The sequence below is a fragment of the Pristiophorus japonicus genome, unplaced genomic scaffold, assembly GCF_044704955.1.
Source record: "Pristiophorus japonicus isolate sPriJap1 unplaced genomic scaffold, sPriJap1.hap1 HAP1_SCAFFOLD_130, whole genome shotgun sequence".
Lineage (NCBI taxonomy): Eukaryota > Metazoa > Chordata > Chondrichthyes > Pristiophoridae > Pristiophorus > Pristiophorus japonicus.
In genome coordinates, this window is record NW_027250967.1 from 713,293 (window position 1) to 720,747 (window position 7,455).

Sequence of the window (7,455 nt, forward strand, 5' to 3'; positions counted from 1 at the left end):
TCTTTAATCATTCAATTTCTCTTTACATGTGATGAACTTTTATCTCTATCTCATTTACATGCTGTATTTTATGAGAATAGTTTAAAATTGTAAGTGTTCATGACTCAGTTGTAAAACCATTGAATGTGTGTGTGCCTAGTCGTGATAGGAGGAGCACTTGAGATCGAAGTTCCAGTTCTATATATGTATCAATAGAATCATTTTCCACCAGTTTCTTGAAACCCAATAACTTCATTTATTTCTCGTGGACTGGATGGAGGAACATGATCCAAGTAAAAAATTGTTATCGTTTTACATGAACTTAAAGCTCAGAAATGTATTGGAGTGGGAACTCAATGGATAACAGCACAGCTGTCAATGTTTGCGGAATATATTCGTGCAGCCAAAACGCACAATGTCAACCTGGAACCTTGGGGAAAAACAGTTAAAGTTTCGTCCCTGGATGGGCTCAAATCACCAACCTTTCGGTTAACAGCCGAACGCGCTAACCCATTGCGCCACAGAGACTGACACATATATCTGTTACAAGACATCCCAAACCAGGGTGTCAGTCAGCTAAAGCTTCAGATTGCTCCGACCGGGATTGAACTTGTCCACTCTCAGTTGTACTTTTCCCAAATAAATGTTGGGACATTCATTGTGGATGTGTGGAAGCAGTCTGATCCCGCACACTGCAGACACTTCCATGTCACCACCAACCAGCTCTCCCACAACCGCTGTGATCGACCTTCCAGCCTTCCGGTGCCTTGTCTGTGACAAAGTATTCCGATTGTCCCGAAGCCGGTATTAGGTTTTAATTCCTTTTGAGCTCCTGACTGCAGATATTTCTGTGATTAAACGCGAACAAAATGCTTACAGGGACAGTTGGATTCACTGTTTCTTTGTTTGGTGAAATTTCAAAGATTGAAAGCAACACACATCAACCCCAAACCTCGTCACCTACTCGCTAACTGCTGCACGCTGCTCCCGTGAGATGGAAGCCCAGTTGCTGTTTCAAGCTTGAATGCAGGTACAAGCAGAACTCATTCAAAGTATGTCCAAGTCCCTGAGGCACCTGATTATTTGCACCGAGCTCCTTTGCAAAGAGTTGAGGTTCATGTGGGGTGATTTGGGCACATCTTTCCTCACACGACAACACAATGGGCCCAAGTTTCGGTTTTCGCGCCACAAAGCGCACCGAAAAAAAACTTACCTATTCTCCGGCTCCCTGCAGGTCCTCTGGAGCTGAGCGCAGCGCAGCACGAGCTGTTGGGGGCGGAGCCATGTCCCTGCGCTGAAAACAGTGCCGGGACCTCTGCACATGCGCGCTACTGTGGGCGCGCATGTGCAGTAGCTCCAGGCGCCCAAAACTGTGGGAAGGGCCTGAGCACGCAGCCCCTAGCCCTGGAGGAATGGCCTCACTGGGGCTGCGTGCATAAGGCTCCTCCCACCCGACCGGACCCGACCCGACCTCTGCTTCCCCCCCCAGCGACCTGACTTCCACGCCACCCACCCCCCCACGACTCCCACCCCCGGACCTCTGTGACTCTTCCCCCCACCTCCGGACCTCCGCGACCCCGCCCCCCGAGACCCGACGCCACCTACCTGTAAATCCAGCCCGAGTTCTTGGGCCCAGCCACTCAGCCTCCTTCCCTCCCTCCCTCCCTCCCTCCATCCTTTCTCCCTTCTCGTCCTCTCCAACCCACTCCTCTCCACCCGTCTCCCCCACAACTCCCGCCCCCCCCCTCCTTTCCCCACCCTTCTCCTCCTCCTCTACCCCTACTGCCCCTCCACCCCCCCACTCCTCCTGCCCCTCCCCCTCCTCCTCCCACCCCCTTCTCTCCCCCCTACTCCCCCTCCTCTACTCCCTACCCCTCCTCTCCCACCTACCCCTCCCCTCCCCGACCCCTCCACTCCACAATACCCCTCCCCCTCCTCTCCCCCCTACACCCCCTCCTACTCCCCCCTCCTCCTCCCCCAACCCCCTCCTCCTCCTCCCCCCACCAAACCTCCTCCTCCCCCCCACCCATCCTCCTCCTCCTTCCCCCCACCCCTCCTCCTCCTCCCCACCACCCGCCCTCCTCCTCCCCACCCTCTTCTCCCCCCTCCTCCCCACCCCCCTTCTCCCCCATCCTCCTCCCCCATCCACCTCTCCCCACTCACCCTCCTCCAGTCAGGAATTCGAAAATGTTTTATTTATAGATTTAACATTTTTTTTTTATTTTTTATGAATTTTTTTTGATTGATTTATTGGTTGATTTATTGATGTATTTATCATTTATTATTGATGATAGCTCTTTATTTGTAAAACTGAAGTGTTTAATGTTTGTAAACTTCCCTTTGAACCCGAGCCGCCACCCCGCCGGCCCCCTCCCTCATTCCTTGTGGCTAATTTGTAACCTACGCCTTATTTTCTAAAGTGAAGACAAGGTTTTTTCGAACGGACAAAAATCTTCACTTACTCCATTCTAAGTTAGTTTGGAGTAAGTTTTCACGCCTAAACTTTGAAAATGGGCGTAATGGCCGGACACGCCCCCTTTTGAAAAAATTTCTGTTCCAAAGTGAAAATGTTCTAACTGACTAGAACTGGAGCAAACTAAATGCCGAGAATTTAAATTACTAAGATACTCCATTCTAGACAAGTTGCTCCAAAAAATCAGGAGCAACTCAGGCCGAAACTTGGCCCCTTCAAACATAACTCAACGGCTGTAAAGTGCTTTGGGGCGTCATGAGTTCCTGAAAGTCTCTGCAGAAATGTAAGTCCTTCTTTGCAAAATTTCTACGCACTTTCAAAATTTGTGGCAAAACAATATGTTCGCCCAGGATTTGAACCCTGGACTTCTCACAAATTTTATTTAATCGCGACTAAGCAACAATCATGCTGTTCTTTTGCATAATTCCAGAATTAATATTTTCTTTGCTGTTTCACAATAACCAGACCCTTGCTCCAAGGTCTGTCTCACTGTTTACCCGGTGTCAGGCAGAGATACGCCTGCTGCCCTCATTTACTTCATGTGACAGGACACAAAAGTTCAAAATAAAACTGCAGGTGCCCACACATAATATTGAGCAATCAGGATGGCCGAGCGGTCTAAGTTGCTACATTCAGGTTGCAGTCTGCTTTGAAAGCGTGGGTTCCGTAGTGTAGTGGTCATCGCATTCGCTTAACACGCAAAAGGTTCCCGTTTCAAAATCAGCTGAAAACGTGCTCAATTAAATATGAGAAGCATTGAATAATGTGCATTTCTGGTTCAGTATTAACAAAGCACAATGTCTCCCAGTCCTGCTATATTTGCTGAATATTCTGTACAGTTCGGTACACATGCAAACTCTACAGTTTCCAGCCCTGATGGTGCAGAAAGCCCCTCTCAAAGCTGCACATTCCAGCTGCTTTCAGTTGAGTTGTGAGAGATATTTGACGGATCCTGCAGCTGTGAAAAGGAATGATGTGTTAGAGGGGTCATCAAACGAGGCCATGTGTGGTTGAATTAAAGAACAAAAAAGGGGCGATCACACTACTGGGAGTGCACTATAGACCCCCGGGCAGTTAGAGGGAGATAGAAGAACAAATATATGGGCAGATTGTTGAGAAGTGCAAAACCTATCGAGCTGTAATGGTGGAGGATTTCAACGACCCGAATATTAACTGGGAAAATGATAGTGTGAATGGTACAGATGGTGGAGAATTCCTCAAATGCATTCAGGAGAACTTCTTTATCCAGTATGTCACAAGCCCATCAAGGGAGGGGCGGTTCTGGACTGGGTCTTGTGATCGAAGAGGAGCAGGTAGAAGGGGTATCAGTGGGAGAGCATTTTGGTGCGAGTGATCATACTCAGTAAGGTTTAGGGTAGTTATGGAAAAGGACAAAGGGGACCAGGAATAAAAGTTCTCAATTGGGGTAAAGCCAATTTTGCTGAGCTGAGAAGGAATTTCACCAAAGTGGACTGAGAACGGCTACTTGCTGGTAAATCAGTGTCAGAGCAGTGGAAGGCATTCAAGGAGGAGATCCTGAGGGGACAGAGCAAGTATGTTCCCTTAAAACAAAGATGGGACTGACAAATCTAGAGCTCCTGGGATGTCAGGGGACATACAGGGAAAGTTAACGAAAAAAAGGGAAGCTTATGACAGATACCGATAACTCAATACTGCAGAAATTCTAGAGGTGCAGAGGTGCAATTAAAAAATATATCAGGAAAGCAAAGAGAGAGCATGAGAGAATGTTGGCAATTAAATCTGGGAAAACCCAAAGATTTAAATACATTAAGAGCACGATGATAAATAGAGAAAGAGTGGAGCCTATTAGAGTCCAAAAAGGGAATCTGTACGCGGAGGTGGAAGTCTTGGGTAGGATTCTTGATGAATACTTTGCATCTGTTTTCACAAAAGAGAGGGGCGATGTGGACTTTGCAATGAGGGTGGAGAAGTGTGAAATATTAGATGAAATAAGCAGAGCGAGAGGGGAAGTATTGGTGGCTTGGCAGCTTTGAAAGTGGATAATTCCCCAGGCCCGGAAGAAATGTATCCCAGGCTGATAAGAGCAGCAAAAGAGGAAATAGCAGAGGCTCTGACCACCATTGTCCAATCCTCACTGGTTCCAGGTGTGGGGCCAGAGGATTGGAGCACTGCTAACGTTGTACCTTTGTTGAAAAAGGAAGAAAGGGATTGAGTAAATACAGGCTGGCCAGCCAAACCTTTTACAATTATTTGTAAAATTCCTGAGGGACAGGATAAATCTTCATTTGGAAAGTCATGGATTAATCAAGGATAGTCAACATGAATTTGTCAAGGGAAGGTTGTGTCTGACTAAGTTGATTGCATTTTTCGAGGAGGTAACCATGAGGGTTGATGAGGGCAGTGGTATGATGTAATGTATATGCACTTTAGCAAAGCTTTTGATAAGGTCGCACTTGGCAGACTGGTTACGAATGTAAAAGCCCATGGGATTCAAGGGCAAAGTGACAAGTTGGGTCCAAAATTTGTTCAGAGGCAGGAATCAAAGCGTAATGGTTGATGGGTGATTTTGTGATCCAGTGGGTTTCCGCAGGGCTCAGTGCTGGGTCCCTTGGTTTTTGTGGTATACATCAATGATTTGGACTTAAATGTTGAGGGTATGAGTAAGAAGTTTGATGATGACACGAAAACAGGCTGAGTGGTTGATAATGAAGAAGAAAGTGGCAGACTACAGGAAGATATCAATGGACGTCTCAAGGTGCTTTGCAGCCAATGAAGTACTTTTTGAAGTGCTGTCACTCTTGTAGTGTGGGAGACACAGCCGCCAATTTGCACACGGCAGGCTCCTATAGGCAGCAGTGTGATGATGACCAGATCATCTGTCTCTGCGATGTTGATTGAAGGATAAATATTGACCAGGACACGAATCCTGGCCACATTGATCCTCCCACCACCTCACACTGTTCTCCGAGGGACCAGCGCGATGATAGTAAAACAACAAGCGAAGTTGGTAAGCTATCTACGCAGTCCATCGGAATCCAGCCACACCATCTTATACCACGGGTAACATCTCTCCATGGATTCTGGAATTTGGATCAACAAACCATAATCCCATCTTTTCAGGAATTCCAGGAGGTGCTTCAAGCTTTATTCCATATATGTTAACAGTTTTAAGGTATTTAAATAAATACCGACGTTTTTGAGATGGGCATCTGCGTGACGTCATCAAAACCCAGGTCGTTATTTTGGAGCGTGGACAGGAACATCGGCAGGGCCCAGGTACAGAGGAGTGGGAAGGTCGGGGCGGCTGAACGGTGAGTGTTTGTGGCGAGATGCGGTGAATGCGGTGGAGGAGCGGCGACAGATGAGGGGACCGGGCCCAGAAGAGGCGAGAGCCCAGGGACAGCACGGGCCCAGCCCACACTGCGATATGTGTGCGCGCTAGGTCCGTGCAGCAGAGCTGGTCTCCTGTCGCCTTGGTTAACCCTCGCCACTGGATCAAGACCTAGCTCTGTCATGCCCCGTGTGGTGGCTGGTGTGCAACGGTCACCCCACGTTAAAAAAATCCACACAAAGGCATCTTCCACCCCCTCAATTCGAGTTCAGGATTGGAACATCGGGTCCTTCATCGAAACACCTGTGAACTCATGGAAGCCAATCGTCCTCGATCGAGGGACCGCCTATGATGATGATGATCAATGTACTGTGGTAAATGGAATTCAATCCGGATAAATGTGAGGTAATACATTTGGGGAGGTTTAACAAGGCAAGTGAATACACATTAAATGGTACGACACTGAAAAGTGTAGAGGAATAAAGGGACCTTGGAGTGCAGGTCCACAGATCCCTGAAGGTAGCAGGCCAGGTAGTTAATATAGTTAAGAAGGCATATGGAATACTTGCCTATATTAGTCAAGGCATGGAATACAAGAGCAAGGAGGTTATGCTTGAACTGTACAAAACACTGGCTACACCACAGCTGGAGTACTGCGTGCAGTTCTGGTCACCACATTACAGGAAAGATGTGATTTCACTGGAAAGGGTGCAGAGGAGATTTACTAGAATGTTGCCTGGACTGGAGAATTTTGGCTATGAGGATAGTTTGGAGATGCTGAATCTGTTTTCTTTGCAACAGAGGCATCTGAGTGGTGACCTGAGTGAGGTGTATAAAATTGAGGGGCCTGGATAGAATGGATAGGAAGAGGGGTCAACAACCAATGGGCGCAGAATTAATGTAATTGGGGGAAGTTTAGAGGAGATATGAGGGGACATGTCGTCACCCAGAAGGTGGTGGGGGTCTGGAACTCAATGCCTAAAAGGATGGTAGAGAGAGGGACCCTCACCACATTCAAAAGATACGTGGATGTACATTTAAAGTGCCGCAACCTACAGAGCTGTGGACCGAGAGCTGGAAAGTGGGATTAGGCTGGATAGCTCTTGGTCGGCCGGTGCGGACACGATGGGCCGAAATTTCCTCACTCTGTGCTGAAACTTTCTGACTCTATGATTCTATTAATATAGATACATATATATATATATAATATATACCATTATCATAATTTTTCCTTGGTGGTTAAGATCCGGAGCACTAACCCTCTTTCTATTCTCAATCAGTTTATCGCATGATAATAATTGAGGTCTGTGAGAGGATGAATAATTGCATACCTCGGGAGCCTATTATCAGCGAGGGCAGGCATCGACGACGAGGTTCAACATTGCCTCCAGTGCGCCAGTGCAGACTTCGGCCGCCTGAGGAAGAGAGTGTTCGAAGATCAGGCCCTCAAATCTGCCACTAAGCTCATGGTCTACAGGGCTGCAGTGATACCCATCCTCCTGTATGGCTCAGAGACGTGGACCTTATACAGTGGACACCTCAAGTCGCTGGAGAAATACCACCAATGATGTTTCTGCAAAATCCTGCAAATCCCCTCGGAGGAGTTCGCGGCCCCTTATTCTAAAATGATGCCCCCTAGTTCTAGTCTCCCCCACCAGTGGAAACATCCTTTCTGTATCCACCTTGTCAA

The 7,455-nt window shown here is 47.6% G+C and overlaps 1 non-coding gene across 1 annotated transcript; it reads right to left on the reverse strand.

The window, feature by feature from the left end:
• Window positions 1-433: 433 nt before the first annotated feature.
• On the reverse strand, window positions 434-507 carry trnan-guu (transfer RNA asparagine (anticodon GUU)). Its single transcript has one exon. It is a non-coding gene; the product is annotated as a tRNA-Asn (tRNA).
• Between the last annotated feature and the right edge of the window lie 6,948 nt (window positions 508-7,455).